This window comes from Pan paniscus, chromosome 4 (assembly GCF_029289425.2).
Source record: "Pan paniscus chromosome 4, NHGRI_mPanPan1-v2.0_pri, whole genome shotgun sequence".
Classification (NCBI taxonomy): Eukaryota; Metazoa; Chordata; class Mammalia; order Primates; family Hominidae; genus Pan; species Pan paniscus.
The window spans coordinates 90,116,477-90,137,997 of NC_073253.2; the positions used below are offsets into that span (position 1 = coordinate 90,116,477).

At 33.8% G+C, this 21,521-nt stretch overlaps 1 protein-coding gene across 1 annotated transcript in view; it reads left to right on the plus strand.

Annotated features, from left to right (window-relative positions):
* Nucleotides 1–21,521, plus strand: part of CDH18 (cadherin 18) — a 1,104,671-nt gene that overhangs the window by 310,503 nt on the left and 772,647 nt on the right. Inside the window, exon 2 of the mRNA XM_014344962.5 lies at nucleotides 12,273–12,334. The gene's annotated coding sequence lies outside the window, so the exon portion shown is untranslated. The remainder of the gene's footprint in view (nucleotides 1–12,272; nucleotides 12,335–21,521) is intronic.

Sequence of the window (21,521 nt, forward strand, 5' to 3'; positions counted from 1 at the left end):
ACAAAATCAAATTACAAAATTCAGTAGTGTTTCTAAACACCAATGATGATATATGAGAGGGAAATCAAGAAGGTGATCCCTTTTACGATAGCTACGAAACAAAACAAAATGCCTAGGAATAAATTTAACCAAGGCAGTAAAAGACCTCTGCAAGGAAAACTACAAAATACCTGTGAGAGAAATTGAAAATGACACAAACAAATGGAAAAATATTTTATACTCATGAATTGGAAGCAATCTATAGATTCAGTACAATCCCTATCAAAATGCCAAGATCATTTTTCACATAATTAGAAAAAAAAAGTCCTAGAATTTATATGGAATAAAAAAATTAGCCCAAATAGCCAAGACAGTTCTGAGGAAAAAGAACAAAGCTGGAGGCATCACATTGCCTGACTTCAGATTATATTACAAGGCTCTAGTAACCCAAACATAATGATACGGATATAAAAATAAACACATAGAAAAATGGAACAAAACAGAGAATCCAGAAATGGAGCCACATATTTCCAGTTAAGTGACCTTTGACAAAGATGATAAGAACATACTTTGGGAAACGGACCTCGTTTTTAGTAAATGGTACTGGGAAAATTGGTTATGAAACTGAACCCCTATTTCACACTATATATAAATTCTGCACATTTTCTTTAAACTATCTGAACCATGAATACTGCCTTATTTATTGTCTCTATGACCAAAATATCCAAATCTATATCTGATCTTCAAACATTGAATTGCACATTTATACATTCAGTAGACTGGCTTTGTCTATCCAGATGTCCAAAACCTGAAATTCAGATTGCCCAAAAATGAACATATTATGCGTTCCTTCCAACTCCTAAACATGTTCCACATTTTGTTCTGCAATTTTTTTAGTCATGAAGTTACCCTTTACTAAATTGTATAAGACACTCTCTGAAACATAAGCGCACACCTTCCAGAGTTAATCTTGTGTATTTTACCATTACTTATGGCTCATATATCTTCCCCTCTTCCTTTTCAATATTTAGATTTAAAATAGCAAGGCCGGGCACAGTGACTCACGCCTGTAATCCCAGCACGCTAGGAGGCCGAGTTGGGCGGATCGCTGGAGGCCTGAGTTCAAGACCAGCCTGGTCAACATGGTGAAACCCCGTCTCTACTAAAAATACAAAAAAAAAAAAAAAAAATTCAGCCGGGCGTGCCGGCACGTGCCTGTAATCCCAGCTACTCAGGAGGCTGAGGCAAGAGAATCACTTGAACCCGGGAGGCAGAGATTGCAGTGAGGTGAAATCGCACCACTGTACTCCAGCCTGGGCGATGGAGTGAGACCCTGTCTCAAACAAACAAACATACTTTTTTTCTTGTGCTATGGAAATAGTGTAACTCTAATTTCTATATTTATATCTTATCTCCTCAAATTCAAATTGCTGCCAAAAGGAAATGTTTAGACTGAAAAGCTTTCAGGTTATTTTCCTGCATAAAGCATTCTCTAGTGTATTAGTCAGGGTTCTTCAAAGAAATAGAACCAATAAGCTAGGTAGATAGAGATTTATTACAAGGGATTGACTCACTCAATTATGGAGGCTGAGAAGTCCTACAATCTAACATTGGCAAGTTGGAGACTGAGGAAAGATGGTATTGTTCCAGTATAAACCCAGAAGCCTGAGAACCAGGGGAGATAATGGTGTAAGTCACAGCCCATGTCAAAGTCCCTAAAACCGAGAGTGCCTCTATCCAAGAGGAGGAGAAGATGGATGTCCCAGCTCAAGCAGAGGGTGCATTTGCCCTGCTTCCCTTTTTTGGTTTATTTAGATCTTCAATAGATTTGGTGATGTCCACCCACATTTGTGAGGTCAATCATCTTTACTAGCTACCAATTCAAAAGCTAATCTTTTTCAGAAACACATCCACTGACACACCCAGAAATAATGCTTTCCCAGTTTTCAGAGCATCTCATAGTCCAGTCAAGTTGGCACATAAAATTAATCTTCACATCTTGTCTTTTATCACCAATAACAGTGGTGTTCAAGAAAGAGTGCTCATTGCTCTAGCAATGTAAAAATCTAGCATGGTACAGGCATAAAATATTTATATTTTTTATTTTAATTTTTATGCATAAGTATATCAGAATGGTACACCCAGTTTTCCACTTATTTGAAAATAAATGTAATTTTTTTTTATTTTGATACTCCTTCAGTCTTGGTCTAAGTCCATGTTCTTAGCTTACTATATATAATCTTTTACATTGCCCCTGAGCCTTATATTCCTGGGCATTCAGAAATAAACTGGCACTTTTATTTTGAATGTTTCTTTTGTCAAGCAGAAATAGTATACATCCAGGTAATTACAAAACTGTACATTTATTCCAAAGGGGTTTTGCTACATATTTTTTCACAAATAACAAAACACTCTTGGCATTCATAGAGGAAAAAGGAGTTTATTAAATTTTTTTTGGACTTTTTCTCTTGACTTTTAGGAATATTTTTCTATTAATGAAACACTATTTTTCTTTATAATAACCAGGAAAAAAAAGTTTGTCTTTTCAGAGAAGTATCAACTCTAACAGAAAGTGTAGTTAGAGAAAAGGACATAAATATTAGGGAGGAAATATAAAATAAATGTAATTTGAAAGTTGCTCATTAACTATAATCTAATATGAATAACTGATGTGTGTTTTCTTAGGCAAAATTGAGATAATGATGACATTTGTCTGAGATTGAATTGAGTTTATTTAGATATCTTCAGGTTATCTCACTCGTCTCTCATATCATTATCAATTTGTATCCTGAGATCATTTTTCTTTTCCTTAAATCTTTGTTCTTATTGCCAGAAAATCATTCTTGGGAAACTAGTCACCACAATAGATTTGTCAACCAGTAAAATGGAGAATTTAGACTGTGCTTGATGAATATCTTAGCTCACTTTCCTGCTGGGCATAAAAATGTACCCAGTCTGTCAAAGAAGCACTAATTTTATGTCACTCTAAAGCCACATATTTTTCAAAACCAAGATTTTGAAATGTAAAATATTGGACTTATTTTATTATGTGTGACTTTTTAAAAATAGTTGATTGTTAATAATGAATTGGATCATATAGAAAACTTTAGATACCTAACAAGATTTTTCCGCTTTGTGGGGTTTTGTTGTGGTGGTTTCTGTGTCTTTATGGGGTTTTGTTGTGGTGGTTTCTGGGTCTTTATGTATGTAGATATCTACAACAGCCATATTTCCAATTGCGTTTTACGTGATCTTCTGAAGATTAAAATGGTGCTTCAGAATTAGCATGATACAGGATGGTGAAAATTTTGATATTACGTGTATATATTATATATTTATGTGTACACGCTATTAAATTAAATATTTTCATATTTAATTCATATCTGACTTTGGGCTATCATTCACAACTTGTAATGATTTGCTGAAGTAATTATGTAATAATTATGCTAATATTTACATTTTTATGCCTTGGGATAATTTTAAAGCATTTTTTGATTAAGATTCTTTGGAGAACTCAATATGCAAACTAGTAACTTGGTCAAGAACATCAGTATCTTCACTGGCAAAATTCGCTGTTTCATAGAGTATTCATGGTCTGGTTGTAGCATTTAAACTGAAGCATTATTATATCTGTAGTTAGCACTAACTAGGTAAATAACTCAGAAAAATTATCCGTATGTATTAAAATAATAATGAGGTTCTTATAAAGTATAATTTGAATTGATTGCATTTGAGGCACGTTTACATTGTTATTAATTCCTTTTACAAAATAAATATTTAGATTGAAAAAGAAATACATTTTAATGACTACATATGAGTAGAATAGATATGCAATTTATTCTACATACCGTTATGTATTTGTATTTTTATATTTAGGTAAATAAGATTTAAAATACCATAACCTTTTCCTTAGCTAGTAGTAAACAATGAAAGAGCTCACACCTTAAAAAAATCTAACTTTATTCATACATGTAGTTGAAAAGGGAGGCATTTTAAAATCCTTTTTCAGATAGTTGTGAGTTTTTAAAATAGTACACCTGAACTCAACAATTGGTAGGTTTTATAAAGTTTAATTGCCAAATGGAACCTAAAGCTACCTTATTAAACTTTTATATTTTGTTAATTAAAATCCATTGTTCAATCTTACACTGTGAGAACATTTGTTACCCATATATTATTTGTAACATTTTTTTACCCATGCATCAATCATTTTTTAAAAAGTTGTTCACAAAGATGTATGTATCTTTCAATATGGACACACATTATTTTAAAAATCACAATTGCTAATATCAATAATCTCATCAGGAAATTATTTAAGGGTTACAGTACTGTCAAATCCATGAGACAAATGCAAGCTTTCCAAAATTTTATATTTGTTTGAAATGTTGAACTTCATCACTGGCAACAAATGCTAACAAGTAGTTTCTTTGAAGAGGCAGGGTCTCTTTTCACAGTCAAAAAAATATCTACCCAATACCCAACTTTAAGCAATCACATTTTTTTTTCTGACACTATGCAAATAAAAACTAGGTAAAAATGTTCCATGAGAGAACAGCTAGTGTAGCTCACAGCTCACAACTCAAAGTGCCACACATGTACTTGGCTTCATAACACAGTATTAGAGCTTCATGCGTAGTTCCGATTTCTGCACAATGAATACAAAAAACAATGCATGCTCGAGGGTACATAATTGTGTGTGTGTATTTTTTTTTATCAAGGAGAAATTGACCTCTTTTTCCCTCTCTTCATCCCTCTGTCCCCCCGTCCCTGTCCCTTCTTCCCCTTCCCTCCCCTCCCCTTCCCTCCCTTCCCTTCCCTTCTTTCCCCCATTCTTCCTTCTTTGCTTTTTCTCTTTCTCTTTTCTTCCTCCCTTCTTTCTTTCCTGCTTGTGTTAAGTGTTGAAGAATATAATGAGTCTTAATATGGTTTAGAGCCACTTCCTTGATGTATGCAAAGGCACCAGTGTTTCTCAAATCAATTAATTACTTAACTGATCGATTTTTAATTTACAAATACGATTGTATATATTTCTAGCGTACAACATGATAACTGATATATGTAGACATTACTGAATGGCTAAATCAAAGGCATTGGTATTTTTACCCACCAGCATTTCTTTTTAGCATCACTGTCACTGTCAACACAGTGAAAACAGAAAATACAGCATTTGATTATTACAAAAATAGTTTCAGCCTCGAACACCCCTGACAGTCTCTCAGGGATCCCCATGGGGCTAGGTGCCACATTTCAAATACCACTACCTTAATTTAATTTTTGATCCCACACTCTCAGTACCTTAGAATTTATGCATATGTATTATGGAAGAACAACATAAAACCTGACATAATTTAAGGAGACATTTTAATGAATAATTTTATAGAAAACATTACTATCAAGTTTAGGTTCTCATTATCAAGTCCCTTCCAACATTGTGAAAACACATTGAAGAGGACTGACCTAGTTATTGCTCCGTGAGCCCTTTAAGCCAGGGCTACTAAATTATTGTCACTTACAAACATAATTAGCACATCTCATTAGCTAATGAAGATAATGACCATTAAAATTCTCTCCCAATTTATGGTTTCCCATTTATCACAATTTAACAACAATGCTGTTTAAGTGTTATAACAAAATTGGCTTACAAATGACCCCTACACTAACAAGCAGCACCTTGTATCAAGGAACAAAGTATTATTTATTTATTGCATCCTAATTATATTATATAGTGGAGTTGTATTGCTGATGACATTCCAATGCTATTCAGTCAATACAATCTGAATTATCATTTTTAGGTTGAATTACAAAGCCACACCACACAGAATGTAACTATTTTTCTCTGGCAATCCTTATTTACAAAGCAGTTATTGTTAATTTCTACATTCCAAGGAGCGATGGATTATTCATTCATTGCATTCTAATTATATTACATAGTGGAGTTGTATTGTTGATGATTTTCCAATGCTATTCAGTCAATACAATCTGAATTATCATTTTAGGTTGAAAGTACAAAGCCACACCACACAGAATATAACTATTTTTCTCTATCAATTTTTTTTTTTTTTAAACGGAGTCTCGCTCTGTCACCCAGGCTGGAATGCAGTGGCTCCATCTCAGCTCACTGCAAATTCTGCCTCCTGGGTTCACGCCATTCTCCTCCCAAGTAGCTGGGACTACAAGCACCCGCCACCACGCCTGGCTAATTTTTTTGTATTTTTAGTAGAGATAGGGTTTCACCGTGTTAGCCAGGATGGTACTGATCTCCTGACCTTGTGATCTGCTGCCTCAGCCTCCCAAAGTGCTGGGATTAGAGGCGTGAGCCACCACGCCCGGCCTCTAGCAATTCTTATTTACAAAACACTTATTGTTAATTTCTACATTTCAAGTATTTAAATAAAGGATAAATAATTACTCATACAAATAGACTATAAAAGCATTTCATAAATAATCTTATTTATAATTTGTAAGTGCTCTATTTTTCAAACTCCTTATTTTGTTTTTTCTAAAAATTTATTTTCCAGGTTTTTGTTAAGTACAATTTAAGAATATATGACATAATATTTTTTAAAGTTTTCACAATTGCTAACATTCTCAAAATGATAATATGGAATGAAAGACTCTTTGGGGACTACTGAAACAATGCATTTATATTTAACTAAGCAAAATGTTAAATTAGGAATTTATGGATTCCTAATGTTATTATGAGGGTTGATGAATTATTGGTCTATTGCCATATGACAAATTATCACAAATGTACTGGGTTAAAACAGCATCCAATTATTTCATAGTTTTTGTAAATCAGGCCTGTAGACCTGAGTTACCTGGCTATCACAAGGCTAAACCATGTATTGGTCAGGACTATGATCCCACCTGAGGCTCAAGGTCTTCGCCAAGCTTATTTAATTCATTGGAAGAATTTAGTTCCTTGCAGTTGTAGAACTAGTTTTCCCATCTTCTGCTGGCTATTAGCCAGATGTCAGTTTCAGCTTCCAGAAGTAGCCCTTAGGACCTAACCAAAATAGTATCTTACTTCTGCCAAGTCAGCAGGAGAATCAGCCTGCTATGGTGGAGTCTTATAATGTAACATAACATAATGTACCATCATACTAACAGGCTGACTATCCCATCATATTCTTAGATCCTACCCACACTCAAGGTAAAATGATTACGCAGTACCTGTACAATAGGAGGTGGGAATCTACCACTCTCTAATACAGAACTGTTTAAGTCTTTCTGAAATGCAAAATATGTCCACCCCCTTTCAGGGTTCCTCGGATTCTCATCCCATTACACCATCAGCTCAAAATCCAGAATCTCATCAAAATATCATCAAGTCAGTATAACTTATAAATCAAATCCAAGCATATATAAGAGGCCTCAGTGTAGTTCCGTAAGTAGAGCCCCTGGAGCACAATTCTCTACTGTGAAGTTGCACAACTTAAGAGACAAGTTATTGCCCCCGAACTCTCCCAATTTATAATGGTGGGCAAGGATAGGACAACATTTATCAACATTGTTTCAAAAATAGGAAAATGGAAGATGAGCAGCAATAACTAGTCCCTAACACCCAATCAAGAAAATCCAGCATTTCAGAAGTGTTGGGGACAGCAATAACTAGTACCTTACACTTCTGAAATGTTGGATTTTCTTGATTGGATTTTGCGGCTTATCTAAAGGCTATGGCTCTTGGTTGAGAAAATCTGTAAGGCATACCGTTAATTTATTGAAAGGAACTTAGTGTGAATTAAGTCTTCTTGACGTTTTGAACTTTCCAAGATTTTAACTAAAGGTTGTGCAGTCGCACCTCCATTTTTTTTTTTATTTGTAAGACATACTTTCAGCAGCCATTTTTGGTAGGCATCTCTTGCCACTTGGAAAGGCCAATTATTTTAAAAATCATCTACTTCTATTCATGTCTACCCTTTCCTCAATCTATCTCTCTTCTCTCACATTTTACTATAAACTACAAGAAGAATTCAGGCAGCATCTGTGGCATTTAGCTATACAGTTGACTCTTGAACAACACAGGGGCTAGGGGGACTAATCCTCTGTGCAGCTGAACATCCACAAATGGCTTTTGACTTCTCAAAACTTAACTGCTAATGGGTTACTGTTGACCAGCAGTCTTACAGATAACATATACAGTCAGTTAACACATATTTTGTATGTTCTATGTATTAAATACTGTATTCTAAAGTAATCTAGAGAAAAATGTAAATAAGAAAGTCATAAGAAAGAGAAAATAAATCTACTATTCATGAAGTGGAAGTAGATCATCATAAAGGCCTTCATCCTTATTTTCTTCACATTAAGTAGTCTGAGTAGGAGGAGGAAAAGGAAGAGTTGGTCTCGGGGCCTCAGGGGTGGCAGAGGTGGGAGAAAGTCCACATAAAAATGGAACCATGTAGTTCAAATCTATGTTGCTTAAAGATCAGCTATATATCCAATTTCATCATTTAAAAGCTCTGATTGGTGCATAACGACAGTACATGGTTTTGCTAATATTCTTTTACTGCATAGCACAATGCCATCTCTCTTCTAGTTTTCAGTAACATTCCTCACTTTCCTCTGAGCCCTCCCTCAGAGGGCTGAGGGCCTGAGCATCTTCAAAATCCAGTTTTCTAACAATTGGTTGAGGGGGATTTAGACTTTCACTCTTGTGCTTCTTCAAATCCTTCCAGCTTCTACTGACTTTCTGGTTTCAAAGCCAGTCACACTATTTTTAGGCGTTTGTTGCAGCAGCACACAATTTTCAAGTCCCAAACACTGTATTTGTTTTCTGTTGTGGGTGATAAAGTATCTCAAGGTTTCCTTGGGTCAGGAGTTTGGATATGGCTTACCTAGGTTCTCTGCTCAGGGGCTTCACTAGCAAAAATCAAGGTTTTAACTAGGGTTTGACCTCATATGAATCTCAGGGTCAATACACCTGGAGTTCACTTTTTGATTACTCATACCGGCTTTCTCTGAGTTCTTTGGATGCAAAACCAAGCAATTGCCACCTCTTCACCATTCCTGTAGTATTAGGGTATTTTGGGACTCTCGGTTTCTGATTTAATGATACTGAACATATAAGTATGAAAGTAATGATAATCAAAACCATCCATGTTGTAAGAATTGGGCATTGAATTGAAAAATAATTAAAATTAAATACAAATAAATAAAAATTAAAAGTTATTATAACCACATATGTGATAGTTAATTTGTTCATGAATTAATAGGTGGCTTGTTGCTGATCCAATATCATGTTAGAAATACTTATTTAAGGTTAAACAGCATTAAAATATCCAAATTTATGTGCAGTTTAACATTACAAACACAACTTTTCACATGGAGGATTGCCCTTTCTGCTGTTTAAATTCAGTTATTGGAATGCTGAATGAAACCAAGTATAGTAAAGATGGTTAGCAAATTACATGAGTAAATATTGGATGAAGAAATAGTTACTGGATATGAGTTTTCCTTGGAGGAGGACATGACTTCAGGAGAAAATCTTACTTCAACAGACATTTTCTACATATTTTTTTTCTTACTGACACTCTTACAGAGAGCTTCTGATTTTTAAAAATAAAAACTTGAATTCTTATTTTTATTTGGCCTGGTTCTATAAAAACGCAATTAGAAACTTACAACAAAAGATTCTAATATTGTGTTATTATGCTGCCACATAATATTAGGTTTTGCTGTTGTTATTTATGGACAACCTGTAGAGACTTTAGTTATTGTGATTATATTATAAACCTATAAATTGGAGAATGAATTGAAATGAAGAGCTCTGCAAAATAACATAGAAAATTTTGAAGTACTGACCTATATAATAAATGAGAATACATTTTGTACAACTACATGTATATTTTAACACATTCCTTCTCCAGTTAAGAGTGTACTTTATTATCATTTCAAGAGCTCAGACATGAAAATGAATACTGCTGAAATTTTCTGTAAAATAATTGTTGCATTTTAAAACATTAGGCACACACAGATTGATAAAGGAGACAAGATAGTGTGATTTCAAGTGAAGTGAAATATGTTTCTTAGTAGAAGTAAATATTATAAATTCTTTTTCAAAAGTATTTGAATGGATTGTTTCATCGCATTTAAATAAATGTGTACAATGCAGGAAATTGAATTGTTTATTGGTGACATTTCCTAATTGACAGAATTTTTGTCAATATGCTAAGAACTATTACAATTTAATTTTCTTTTGTCAGATATTAAGCAGTTATATATGGAGACTGTATCACACTTAGAGTCAGAGCTGTGCATTGGGCTCTATGCACTGCACAGGGTGCTGCTTATCCTGTGATAGCAATAGAGCCAAGATAAAATGATCAGCCTTATGCTTTTTGCCTTATTTCCAAAGAGCCTATATTAACCTTAGCAGAAAATGTGAGCTATGTATAAATAGGTCCCCACATGCTTACACATGATTTTCCATAGAGTAGAATATTCTAATAACTCAATTTTTAAAATTATTTATTGGAAATCTTTGCTGCTTCTCACCCCAAATCATGTAAGCATGGGTTGCAGTATACATATTCTGCATTAGTTATGATTAACACCAGTTCCTAATGACAGCCCACCTGAACACTGTATCATCACTAGTTCCTGGAATTAAACTTGGAAATCAGTTACATCAGATATTATTTACCTCTTAGTTTTAGGAAGGTCATTTTGGAAAAGGTCCATGGAGGTGTTCTAGTAACCCTGAAGCTTATGAGTACTATGTGTTCTAATAGAATCTGAAAGTTTTGCCCTGATAAGTAGATAGAGGATGATGATGATAGATAGATAGATAGATAGATATAGATATAGATATAGATAGATTAGATAGATAGATAGATAGATAGATAGATAGATAGATAGATACCACCAAGCTACTACAAATCTCGTTTTTCTCTTAGTACTTCCAGAACATCACAGCCCATTTCCTACTTTTCTCATCCTAGTGATTGCTATTTCTCATTTCCCTGACTTTAAAGGACTCAGTCCTTAAATTTCATTCCTAGCTAACCCCTTCCAGACACTTCAGACTCTCTTCAACTCCAGATTTTTTTCTCTTAGATACCAGTCATCTATCTGGTATCAGACATTTCTACTTTGATGAACATTGACACATCTTATTCTGTCTTTATAGCACTTAGGATAACCTGATATACAATATATATTTGCCTATTTGGATGTATACTTTTCTCTCGTCCACCCCTCCCAGCATTCCCAAAATAAAAGTACCATGAGGGCAGTGTCTTTTGTCTCTTTTGTTATGTGTTTTATTCCTAGTATAAATAATGATGTTTGGCACATAGTAGATACTCAATAAATAATTGCTGAATGACTGACATACTCCTAAAGTATTTGAGGCATCTGTTTGACCTCTGTAAGTGTAATTTTTATCAGTTTTAGGAAATAGAAATCATATATCAAATCACATTGTCAACTAAGGACATAGTAAGCTGATTTGGGCTAAGAAGGTCAGAGAATAAGCATAATTCTTATGCTCCTGCTTTTGGGTTCTGAAAGGGATTATTATCTTCTGAGAACACATTTTTACCTCTTAGTTTTCTTCTTTTAATATTGACTTTCCAATGTTAACACTTCGATCCAATGAGCATTATGTTGTGTATACATACAACATATATATTATTTGGTATAATGCACATAATGTATACATTAGGGATTATATTCAAATTTTAATTTATTGAAATATCTAATAGTCACAATTCTAGAACAATATATATTTTTTATTGATTTATAATACTCCCTTGTTAATCATATTATACTTTAGGTTATACTGAACCTTGTTTCTTGGATTTCTATTCTGATCTTTCATATTCTCTTTGTTTGAAAGTGCAGTAGTTATTAAAACCATAAAACATTAAAGTTATTAAAATAACTTATAAACATTTAATATTATATAAAATCACTAAAATAGTTTATATTTAAATTTTGACCACGTTTAAGGCATAATACTAAGTGTTTAAATAAATTGTAACACTGAAGTTAAAACTTCTTTATGTCTTGACATACCATGGTCAAAGAACAAGACTAAATTGCCCATATCTACATGGCTAACACGTGACGGAGCTAAAATTCTAACTGGACATAGTTTCAAAATGTCATGCCCTAAAAAGGAAAAAAAAACTCGCAGTTCAAACTTCTCAAAAATTTATCTCTTCAAAAATGTATTTGCTCTCCAAACTCAGCTCTGTTTAATGTATGACATAATAAATATGTTTTAATTATGCATAGATTTTTATGTGTTGAAATATGTTTTATATTTTTGTTTTATTTTTATGCAGGACTCAACCACAGCAATATGTAAGAAGAACACACACCAAACATTCCTGAAGTGATTTAAAAGGTAAAACTTATACTTTCTCTTATAAATTATTAATTTATAAATTTCTGCTAAAACATTTCTGTAATAAATTTCTGTTAAAATATTATAGAAATGTCAAAATTGTTGTCATAATTTCTCTTAAGGATCATCTAGAATTACACTGAATTATTTAGAAATTTAGCATCTTCTGTGTTTTAAAATCACTCTTTAAGAAACTCAACTTTTGTTTATATACAGGGGTACATGTGCAAGTTTGTTATATGGGTATATTGTACCCAGGTAGTGATATTGTACCCAGTGGTTTTTCAACCCATCCTCCCTCTCCTTCCCTCCCTCTTCCAGTGGTCTTCCATGTCTTTTGTTCCCTTATTTATGTCCATGTGTGCTCAATTTTAGCTCTCATTTATAAGCGAGAACATGTGGTATTTGTTTTTTGTTGTTGTTGTTGTTCCTGATTTAATTTGCTTAAGATTATGACCTTCAGTTCCATTCGCATTGCTGCAGAAGACGTGATTTTATTCCTTTTTTATGGCTGCATAGTATTCCATGGTGTATATGTACCACATTTTTTTTATCCGATCTTTCATTAATGGGCACCTAGGCTGATTCCATGTCTTTGCCATTGTGCCTAGTGTTGCAATGAACATAGAAGTGCATGTGTCTTTTGGTATAAAGATCTATTTTCCTTTGGGTATATACACAGTAATGCAATTGCTGGATTGAATGGTAGCTGTTTTAAGTTCGTTGAGAACTCTCCAAACTTCTTGCCACTGTGGCTGAACATAATTTACATTCTAACCAACATGAATAAGAGTTCTATTTTCTTTACAGCCTTTCCAGGATCTGTCGCGAGTGTGGTAGCAGGTGTCATTCTTTTAGTTCCATGCTTAGTACTCCCTTAAGGACCTCTTGTAAGGCTGTTCTAGTTGAAATAAATTCCCTTAGCAATTGCTTATCTAACAAAGGTTTTATTTCTTCTGCACCTATGAAGTTAGTTTGGTGGGAAATAAAATTCTTGGTTGTATTTTCTTTTCTTTAAGAATGCTGGAAATAGGCTGGGTGCAGTGGCTCATGCCTGTAATCCCAACTTTAGGAGGATGAGGCAGGCTGATCACCTGAGGTCAGGAGTTCAAGACCAGCGTGGCCAATGTGTGAAACCCTGTCTCTACTCAAAATACAAAAATTAGCTAGGCGTGGTGGCACTTTAGGAGGCTGAGGTGGGCGGATCACGAGGTCAACAGATCGAAACCATCCTGGCCAACAAGGTGAAACCCCATTTCTACTAAAAATACAAAAATTAACTGGGCGTGGTGGCGGGCGCCTGCAGTCCCAGCTACTCAGGAGGCTGAGGCAGGAGAATCGATTGAATCCGGGAGGCGGAGGTTGCCGTGAGCCTTGATCGCACGGCTGCACTGCAGCCTGGCGACAGAGCAAGACTTCATCTGAAAAAAATAAATAAATAAAATAAAATAAAAAAATAAAATTGTCAGACTCCAACATTACTGAAACATTTTTAAAGGAAATAGAACAAAAACAAAACAAAACAAAATGTGGAAGAAAAGATTTTACACAAATTGTCTTTGTAAATTAAGCCCTAACCATGTCTTTATGTTGACTTTACATTAAATCTCATGTAATCTTTGGCTCTTTTAAGTTATTCTTGAAGTGGCATTGTAAAATATAACATTCTGAGAGCTTAAATATCAAGAGCGTTCAATCAGTGAAGACAGACTTGATGTTAATATCCCTGAAAAAGGAAATTTTTTTTCTACTATTTTGGTTAGTCATGTTTGTAATTTTCATCTCAATTTACAACCTTAAAAAAAAAATCACCAATGTGGGAGCCAGCAGTTTCCTAGTTAAGGATGTGGGCTTTCGTTTCTGAAGAATGTTCACACTCTTCTTCTCATTTATAACCGATAACAGTAAATATTTCATCAAAATTTTCTCCAGACAAAAAATTCTCAGAAAGGCACATTTTCACTTTAAATTAATGATTGATTTGTCTTTACAATAGAATTCAAAAGATGCTTGTTAATTTTTTTAGCGAAGTAGAGCCATAAACTGCATTATAAGTTTTAAAGGAATAGGCCGGGCGCTGTGGCTAACGCCTGTAATCTCAGCACTTTGGGAGGCCGAGGCGGGCGGATCAGGAGATCAGGAAATTGAGACCACGGTGAAACCCCGTCTCTACTAAAAATACAAAAAATTAGGTGGGCGCAGTGGCGGGCATGTGCAGTCCCAGCTACTCGGGAGTCTGAGGCAGGAGAATGGCGTGAACCCGGAAGGCGGAGCTTGCAGTGAGCCAATATCGCGCCACTGCACTCCAGCCTGGGCGACAGAGCCAGACTCCGTCTCAAAAAAAAAAAAAAAAAAAAAGTTTTAAAGGAGTTAATAGTTATTTCATAATTTAAAAGACTTTCCCAAGTTTAGTAGGCAATTAAATAAAAAAATTTATTTATTTAAAAGAAATGAATGTCAGTACATAATTTATACAGGTTTGTACTAAAAACTTACACCATTTTGATGAAGTTTTAAAAATAATTTTAAAAAATCACATAATGAATTTTGCTTGATCACATTATTTAATATTTGCTCTTCCCTTTTGTCTTCAGAAAAATGCTGAATACTAACATATCTATTTTTGTACAGTTGATATTAGAAACAAAGATTAATACTTTGCTGTACTTTTCCAATAATACTTTGTTTTTCTTTGTGTTTATTTCTATATGACTTTCTTAATCCAGTAGGTATTCCCTATGTTACTGCATGAAAAAATTAAGCCTATTGTATAACCTCACACATGGCAATATGTAATAGGCTGTAATTCTGTAGTCATTAATATTTATTTAGTGCATCAGTAAGTGATTGGTGTTTGTAAACGCATTTACTCCTCAAAATTACACTGTGATATAGGTGTGATTACTTTCTAGAAGAACTGTGGATAAAATTGAAATGGTGTTATTTTAAAATATCAACTAAAACAAAAATAATCATATTAAGTTCAACGTTCGCTTATGCTTGTATTTTTAAGTACAAAGCAGTGAAACTTGTCAAATGCCATCCAACAATCAGCATGGAGCCTCTGCCTGCAGAAGGTCACACAGGGTTGACTTATTTTTGTTTGGTTTGAACTGGTAAAAACTCTGGTTTCTAGATAGAGTTGTTGAGAGATATATACTCTGTTTCCTAAATAAGTGGCTCTGGAAATGGCATCAGAGAATTCTCTGTTTATGAGAAAAGTGGCCCTCAATTGCTTCTGCTGCTGCTAGTTTGGGTGCAGAGGTCCATGGCAAGGAGAATTTGTGCTTGTGTCTCGGATGAACGTTTTCCCTTGTCACATAGCCATGGTAGATTTATAAAGACTTGTTATCCTCTGGGGGACAGAATCAAGCTGACAGTTTATGAGAAAGAATGTGATTATGCACTTTCAAGTATCTTGCACATTTGTTGATGAACAGTATTATTCATGTTGCTTAAAGTCAAGCGTCTCTTTTGCTTACTCAACAGTGTCAGCTGTTTGAAACATGTCTCGTTGAAGAAATAACCCAGATCCAGTCAGCAGTAAATCTATCACCTCAGTATTTTAAGTCTCACCAAAATCTTCAATTTCTTTGAAAAGTAACCTTCTATGAGACTTCAAAAAAATTCACTGATCACACACTTCACATTTAATATAAATTAATGGAAAACTAGTGTGTGTTTATAAACAAATAATGTTTATTTTTTTGGAAGACTGTGAAGTAAAATAATTATTTATTAGAAAAATGTGGATAGATATTTTAGCGGTATAGTCTTGTTTGAGCTAATTGCAAATTTTCTCATAAATTTTCTTTTTTCTAAATATTCTGTGATCTTCCACTTTAATTAAAATTCTTTATAACTTTTTCTACTACTAATTATTTAACTACTATCTATTATTGACAAATCAGAGTGGCAAAATGTTTTGTTTTAAACTATTAGACTTGTCGTTTTCCTAAAAGTATATCGTTTTTTTTTTTTTTTTTTTGATGGTCTCGCTCAGTTGGCCAGGCTGGAGTGCAGTGGCGTGATCTCCGCTCACTGCAACCTCTGCCTCCCGGGTTCAAGTGATTCTCCTGCCTAGTAGCTGGGATTACAGGTGATCGCCACCATGCCCAGCTAATTTTTCTGTTTTTAATAGAGACGGGGTTTCACCATGCTGGCCAGGATGGTCTGGATCTCTTGACCTCGTTATCCACCCTCTTCGCCCTCCAAAGTGCTGGGATTCCAGGCGTGAGCCACTGTGCCCAGCCCATCTTTCATTCATCTATTACAGAATACCAATTTCATCTTACCTAGTCTGCTGTCTTAACAACTGTAGTTAACTAACCATATCAAGGAAAGTGTATTTACCATATTTATTTTTACATTTTACTTTTTTGCCTGCTCTATTGAACCTGCCTTCCCCCAAGTCTAGTTAACATTACTTAGCAAAAGATAGATTCATATATACTAATTATATTGAACTAAAGAGGGAAAGTAATGAAGGGCCAATTTTATAGAATATACCTCCAAAAATACTCATGGAGTATCAGGAGGCTGAGATCTGCTGAGGGATAGGGAAGGAACAGCATCTTTATTCTTGGTCCATTTGCATGAACTGGTTTATAGGATTAACAAAATGTTAGGCTGCATGGTTGGGAAGGCATTAATTGTGAAGGAATGAACTGTGGTTGATATGGCTCCGTGGATGAGGAGATGGGAGAAACCCAGAAAGAAGGATATCAGGGGTGAGCTGAGCATGAGGAAAAGAGCTGAGTGGCCAGGAGTTGTAGTAGCTGATTAACCTATCATGTGATGTTGCCTTGATTTTGAAAATCAAGGAAAGCAAGATTTCCCAAATTCTAGGTATTTTCATGTTATGCATAAAAATATGAGATGCCAATTTCAAACCAATTTATTATGTGATTTTGATATACACTTTCATTTAATATTTAGAATAATCCAGTTAAACAGGTATCATGTTTGTTTTATGGATGAGGAAACTAACTTGATTAATTGTGAGTTCTTCTGGAACTGATTACTTGCTCTTAACCATCATGAATGTGGGATGTATATAGTTTTATTCACCCAGAAATGCATCATGGTTGAGGTGATCTGGTAATCAAAGCCATTGGTTTCTTCTTAATTATTAATACATTATCATCTTGCTTGCATTTTTACTTCCTGCATTTTTCTCTCAAGTAAAATAGAAGAAATCCTATTTCAAATACCTTCAAAGCATGTTCAAAATGTTGCTTCTTTATGAATTTTTTCCTGCCAAGAATTTTATACCTTTGATTAAATTCTCAACAGATCTGCTACTTAAAAGAGTTTCGAATAAATAAAAACAACAACAAAGGGATAGACACAAATCATACTGAAATATGGATCATTTGGAAAACACAGCTGTGTTTGTAACTGGTTTACTAATTACAGTAATCCATCATTGATATACAAAAATAATGAATAGTCACTAGAATAAAGTTTGTGCAACTGAGAGAGGATTTTTATAAGGTGGTTTTATAAAAGAATAGCATGGCCTCTATACACATTTTCTGACTTAATTTCTGTGTATTTAATTTGATACGTTATATAATTAACTCAAAGACAAACTGTGTAGTAAGTAGTTGTTTGGGCCTACTACTTTTGTATTTAGCAACACCTTATGAATCTGTAGATAACATTTTCCATAATTTTATATGCTACTGCTTGCTTCTCTTTCCATAAATTGTGGTAGTCTTTCTTCAGCTAGCCATCAATCAACATGGTCCTCCATTAAAACAAGGACAATAATAATCACAGCATCTCAGCATCACACTGTCCCTTTCTGCTTAAGGGCTTACAAAGCAAAAATAATGTTAACATTAGCTCTTGCTACATTAGGTATATATTACTCCCTTCTGAAAATCTGTATCATAGCACAGTTAAGATTAAAAGCTACTTAGACCATACTTTCCAAGGAGTGACAACAAATACTAAGGATTTCTGTGCTACAATAGTGCTCTACAGGTTTTTATTGTGCATTATATGCGTGTTTTTATGTGTGGTATGGGTGTATTTTAATAGGGGGCACTGACTTATCTCAAATCATATCCTTCAACTTTATGAGCATTTTTGAGTAATTACAATGCCAAGCTCTGTGCCAGGCACTGCAATTTAGGTTAGTGATCTCTTTGATTGTTCTCAAAATCTGATAAGAAAGGTATTACTTTTCTGATTTCTTCAGAGAAGAACTTATTAAACAACTCAATCTAGATCAAGTGGGCATTCACACTCAGGTTTTCTGGCTATAATTTTAGAACCTTCTCTCGTATCACAACTGAGCTGTTTGACAGCTATTTTCTTTTTGCCTTACCCTGTGCTGTAATTCCTGTTGTACCTCAATAAATACATTGTTTTTCATAATATTTGTTCTTGGATTTGAATTCAGGCATATTTATGGGGATATAAAAATTATTTAGAACCTCTTTTGATACAGCTTCACTCACTTCAAACTGGAATGTACTACAATATAATGCCATCTTTTTCAACATTATTTCAGAAATGGTGTTTCCAGATTGTTTTGTATGAAGGTAAAATAAAGTTTGGGTCTAATTCCAGTGTGAAAGAGGGTTTTATTTATTAAGCCTGCTCTGCAAGGAAAAGAAAAGCCATTTTATAGAACTGAGGACATATCTACTAAAAAATGGCTGTTAGCTTCTGATTTAATGCAACTCTTGGGTGCCAGTAAATCAGCAAGAGGGATAGCAAGTCAAATATAAGATTTTTAAGTTTGGAGGTTTCTTGTGAACTATTATTTTTTGCAGTTAAACTCAGACATTAAATCCGTTGTTTAAAGGCTGAATAGAATAAAGAACAGACAAACTAGGTATGTCTGTTTCTTTCTCTCTCTTTCCTTGATTTAGGAGATTGTTTCGCTAGGATCTTTATTTATCTTACTGGCATATAATTTTTCAAGTTGAATGCAGAGGAAAAGACATTACAAGCAACAACATGTATTTGATAATAAAATAATACATTATGTAAAATCACGTACAATTCAAATTTTGAAAATCATAAACTGTCAAGACAACATGTAATATTTTCAACTATTTATCATAATCATACTTTATTATTTTATTTTTACGAGTCCAAAACATGAAATTGTCAATTTTTTAGTCTTAAGTTATTACTTAAATTTTTAAAAACAAACCAATAAGAAGTCAAGATTTTTTGAGAAATTTGGAAGAGGAGGGTTTGTTCAAATATATTTGGTTGTTCTTTTCTACTGTTGCAATGATGAGGTTTGTTCAATATGGGCATATGGTCATATGAGCTGGAGACATTGAGTTCAAGACATTGCCAGACAATGATGGCAACGAATTATCATCATTACAAGATGATAAGTCTGATAATCTCCCTGCAGAACTCATTATTATGTCAGAAATAGTTTTTTGAACAGAACAAAATGTGTAGCTCATGCTTTTGTGTCACTGCTTTCTTTGACAGTCTTATTCTGAAAACTTCTTTATCACATTAAGTTAGATCATGCAACATGAAATTTCAAACATAAAATTCAGCCACCTTCAGCGGAGGTTGTTATAAAATCATTTGTATGTGACAACTTTTTATTGGTGATATTTATTTGTCTTTTTCAATCATGTGTTAAAATCATAATATTTGGCATATATATCTTCTAAGCAAAATATATAAATACTATGTAATACTCAATATTTCAATCAGTCTTCATACATTTTTAACTCAGGAATGTCAAAAATTTTCAACTGAAAGTCCAGAGGTCTGAGCATACAGATCTGTCTGCTTTTTGACTCTTATGAGCTGGGTGACCTTGTGTAAATAGTGTACTTTTTCTGGGCCTCTGATTCATTCATTATATGATAATTAGTGGTGGGACTGAAGTGGAGGTTCCCAAGTGCCAATCCTTGAGCTAGTGCCTTTCCATTATAAAGTTTCACTAGTCTAGGCTACAATGATAAATATAATTGCTGGGTTTATTGTAATAATGTATTTTTTTCATTTATGAGTTATGCTTTTATAGTATTTTAAAACATTAAATTGCATAATCATAAAAGTTTAAAAGACCATAATAAAAAAATTGGCTTTTTGGGTGGCTAGGACTCTTTTTTGGAACAACATAAATGTAAACATACATTTTGGAGACAAAGATATTTCTATTTCACAGTGAGCCAGATGATAACATAGAATCACTGATGATTTTATTAAATGTAATAATGGTGTCATACTGTTCATCATGTGAAAAAATGTCTTTGTTTTCTAGTGATTCATGTGAATTTATTTAGATATAAATTTCTTGATATATAGGTTTGTTATAAAATAATTTGTTAAAATATGTGAATAAAACATATTTGCCACAATGTTCAGTTAAATCTGAATTACAAATAGAATGTGATTGTCCACTAATAATCCTTTATGTAGGATTTTGCTGCTAATTGACTGCCCAAATTGGGACTAGTTAGGTAACTTTACAAAGTTCTAACACATTAAATGTGAACAAAAGTGAGATGTCCTCTTCCAGGCACAGCCTATGGACAACTCCTACGCCTGCTTCTCCAGGCAGCTTCAAATTCTGGCTATCTAACTAGAAGAGAGACTACACCCAGGAAGACCTTAGAATCCATTTATTGAATAGAACAAAGCTTTTGATACACTAAGTCCCTGAGCCACTGGATAGAAGAGGGCTAACCCACATATCTACTTACTTGCCCAATACTTTCATGTGAGCAACAATTAAACATGAATTGTATTTGAACCATTGTAAGATTTAGAATTAATCTTACTACAAAAGCTGACCTTATCATAAGTAATACAGTGATGATTGTTTTCTTGCTTGATTTCAATGAAGAATTTACTAAAAATGGCAAAGTAGAATGGTTTCAGTTTGAAAGACAAGAGAAAGATTAGGTCAGAAATAAAGCATAGAATATTTAAATATTGTTATGGGATCATGTTTTGCTGTCTACGCAGCTTCAGTGGATTTTTTCTAATTAAAAAATGGTTTTAAAGCAAACACAACTGTAAAAAATGCTTTTCATAATATCTTTATTTGTGAAAATAGTCTGGTAATTCTTGGATAGCTAGTCCATTTACATATATATATATATATATATATATATATGTATTTATTTTCCCTCAATGAAACCCAAAACCTAGAATCAGCCTTAAAAGTAGGGGAAGAAATCCTGTC